Genomic DNA, 4,092 nt, shown 5'->3' with positions numbered 1-4,092 from the left:
ATGCATTATTTATGAGATCACACAAGAATTGCTCCTTGGAAATCATTTTCAGAATAGTAGCGAAACAATATACATGTTGTTGTTTTTTCTTGTTTTAGGAAAACAACATTACTAGATTTAGAAAATATATTTAAAACAAATTTCCTTTCATGGTATGATTTCTTTAAAAAAAAAAATGTCTGCAAATATTTGTTTGATTTTTTAGTCAAAATCATTTCCATCAATATCTACTTCACTCCAATTAAAAATATTAAAATAGTTAAACACAAATATTGCATCGCCTAAGTACTTGCCTGTTCCGAGCTTTATGTCAATATCAAAACAAGGCTTCATTCTCTTTTGTACGCGATGAATTTTTCCATAGGATTCCCGGTTCACATGAATACAGTCAACATTCTGGCATCGCACAGACAAACATCCTATGGACAACAATATTGCATTTCGTGAGCGACACTGGTCAATATAACGTTCTTGATGATGACAGATTGTCGGTTATTTTTTCAACGATTTTAAATTTGCAGGTTTTACATTTAGTATTTCATAAAACTATTACTGATCTTTTAATAATCCCCTTGCTGAAGGGACCTGGATACTTCATCGCTCGTCCAACTTTATCACTGCCAGAAACACTGATATAACAACAAAACATAAAGACATATCAAATATGTATTAACTAATAATAGACATCTAAAAAAAGTGTATTTTGTCGTTATCCGTAATAATTTGACAGCTTTGCAACATTGCGAAAAATGGTACGAACGAGACAAACACAACACTGAGTTCGTGCCCAATTTCAACAGTCCATATTTTAGGTATATACTAATAGAAATGTGCATTTAATGGCCGGTTTCGATGTTATATGTTAATATCAACAATTGCAATTCGTCTATTTAAGGTATGCATCTGACAGAACTGAAATAGTCATTGAATTAAGTGTTCTGTCGTTGTGACAAGATTGATGCGAAAGCGGGTTTAAACAATAATATGCTTATAATTTAAACATAATTCCAACACAATAGTATTGAAACAAACCTGTTTTGATGTTTTTGTTGAGTTAAAGCGAATATGAATAAAATATTTCCGATTGCCGCGAACGATAACGATTATCGAAACAAAACAAAAATGGCGCCTACCTCTGCAGGTAAAATGATGTCAAATTGAATAAATGCGCGTTTTTTCATTCACTCTTGAACAATACGAGGTAAATTTAATTATCAATCTTCATTATGTTTGTATCCCGTTGATCTTATAAGGAATCGGCTGTTATTGAGGTTGCTAACTCATAGCCTCAGCTGCTGTGCTACACGCGTATACCAACAGTATGTGTGTTTTTCAGAGTTTTTTTACAGGTCTGCTTCGTCTTCGCGACTGAATCTATTTATTGACTGACCTTCCCCTGTGCCCTTTAAAGGAGCTGCGTTGCACGATTTTAATGTTACACGTAGTGGACTACTTTCATTATTAAAACACGTTATGTAAAGTATACTTTTACTCTTCTTCGGCGCGGATGCGGATTGAGTGTAAAACTAGTGTATCTCAAAGAAAATGCTCAAAGTGATATTATGCGCATCTAGCAGTGTATATGCTATGTTTATAGGTGTCTATCGCAACCGTTGTTTATTTTTGGTGTTTTCACTTCATTTACATTTATATTTCTTTATGCAGCATCAACATACTAAAACAATATCCCGGAGAGAGAAAAATCATGCATTTGAATATCAACCGTACTTTCGTTTGACAACTGATCATGCATGTACGATGTGAATCTAAATTTAGTTTTAGTGCAGATTCATTCATTTGACACAAAGACACAATTTTGTTTTACGGATCATTTTAATTTCCTGTAACGATATCTATTCATACGACACACGAACACTAACTCCGATCCTAATAAATAGACAGTTCCGCTCGGCTAAGAGGACTGGGACAGTCATGTAAAATATCGTTTATAAAATATATTTTTAATAAACAACTGGTAGCAAGATGAGTTGCAGATAATTGGCCAGTAACCACATTTTAACTTACTCTTTTGACCTGTTAATTCTTTTCAGCTCAATTCAATAGTGAAAAATGCCCATAATATCACTTAAATTATTTTCAGCTCAATTCAACAGTGAACAATGCGCAAAATATCACTTAAACAGATAAATCTTAATTAACTGGTATCGTTTATCTGTACACTTTTTTGCCCTTTGCCAGAATTTTTTTTATTTAATTGTATTTTAATGCACTTGACATTTGGTCAACACTTATGTATTATTATGCCTGTCCAATTCTTAAATAATTTTATCTATGAGTTTATAATAAAAATTATGCAAATATCAAACAAATTGTAAACGAAAAATAAATTGAATAATCGGTGATGTACTTATGTATATAAATTATAAAATGATATTTCTGTTTTTCTGTAGTGGATTATTTGCGTCGCACTGAAGTGCGGCGACTAGTATGTAATACGTTTTTTTTTCGCTTATGGGAGGAAAAGTTATTTTACTGATCAATGTTTACATTTTTGTTGTCAGAATATCTTGCATAGTGGTGATTTGTTGTGTAAATTAGTTTAAATAAGTACTGCATTTGTGACTATTACATTTACTACAACATGTATTGCCAATAATGCAAAGCTAATTCTTTTAATTAATAACTGATCACAGGGACTGGGCAGTAATAAAAGATCACAGGGACTGGGCAAATACGCGAACCGGTGAAACTTTCTGGTTTTGTATAAAAACAATACTTCTTTGTTCCACAATCCTAGCAACCACCTAGTTACTAATAAGGGCGCTATAGAGCGCGAAGCGCGACATGTATTATTAATTGTAATAATGAGTCTTGATAAAGAAAGCAGTCGCTTATCAATGAGGAGCACCATCACACAACCCAGTCTCATTACTATCAAGTCCTCCTACAGTTTTTTTTAAGAACCACATATAGAAGGCCGCAGGCCTGACCCGTATCTTGCCAGTGGTATGGACCCTATGGTATGGACCTTTAAACCCGCTCACTATCCAGCGTTTAAACTTCCGGGTTTACATTTAAACCCACTATTAATAGCTTATTAATATCTTAGTTAGAAGGTGATTTTTCAAGCGGTTCCGTAGTGTAGTGGTTACACGCTCGCTTCACGTGTGAGAGGCCCAAAGTTCGAGCCCCAGTAGAATCAAATTATTTTATTTGTGTTCTATGTTAACTTTTTGTTTTGGTGTAGACATTTTAGTTTAAATAGATATGCTGTTTTATTGTTATTATTTTGTGTTTTTATTATGCCCATAAAATATATGTGTGAGAGGGTGTGGGGGGTCGTAAACACATAAAAACTTTAACAGTGTTTTCATATCAATGAGTACTCAACCCCTATCGTAAATGAGCAACGTAAAAATAAGTTCAGAATCATCTCCCCTTGAAGTTGAGAAAAATATATCATCCCCGCGGAAGGGTTTGATGTTAAGTGGGCAAAATTCATTAATTACGAATATAGTCAACTGGGAGAACGAAACATAGCGTGTCATTGATGATGGAAATGGAACTACCTTGTAATATACTTAATGAGGAAGAAGCCTTTGAAATGGATCCGTGCATTAATTTTACTTCATATATCAAATAACGATTAACTATAAACCGATAATTTTCAAGTAATTACATTGGTGTAAAATAAGAGACCTCGTGCATGTGACTTATCATTTAAGCTTCAACAAAAAAGGTGATGATATTTTTGTAATTATTGTGTGTCAGGCACATACTCCCACAGGAGGATATCCGAACCTTTTCTTCCCATGCTCTACACAAGTCTGTAATTTTTGATAAGTCTTATTGGTCAAACGAAAGTAAATTATTCGAATAAATTTCAAAAAAGGTATCTAGCTAGTTAAGTTTAATATTAAACGCTTCCGCGTATTCGCAAAACTTAATATAAAACCTTCTTTTAGTGAGTGGTGCTTTGAAATATGTTTAAAGATGAAATTGAAAAATCGTGCGATTAATAGAAGAACGCTTACGTGCTGGTCTTGCAAAACAAAATCTGACGAGCATGGATTATGTAATTTATTAATAAGCAAGATCGACTAGAAAAAATAGAAGCAAGATCAGTTCAAA

Source organism: Dreissena polymorpha, chromosome 9 (genome assembly GCF_020536995.1).
Source record: "Dreissena polymorpha isolate Duluth1 chromosome 9, UMN_Dpol_1.0, whole genome shotgun sequence".
NCBI classification, from domain to species: domain Eukaryota; kingdom Metazoa; phylum Mollusca; class Bivalvia; order Myida; family Dreissenidae; genus Dreissena; species Dreissena polymorpha.
This window is presented reverse-complemented; position numbering follows the sequence as displayed.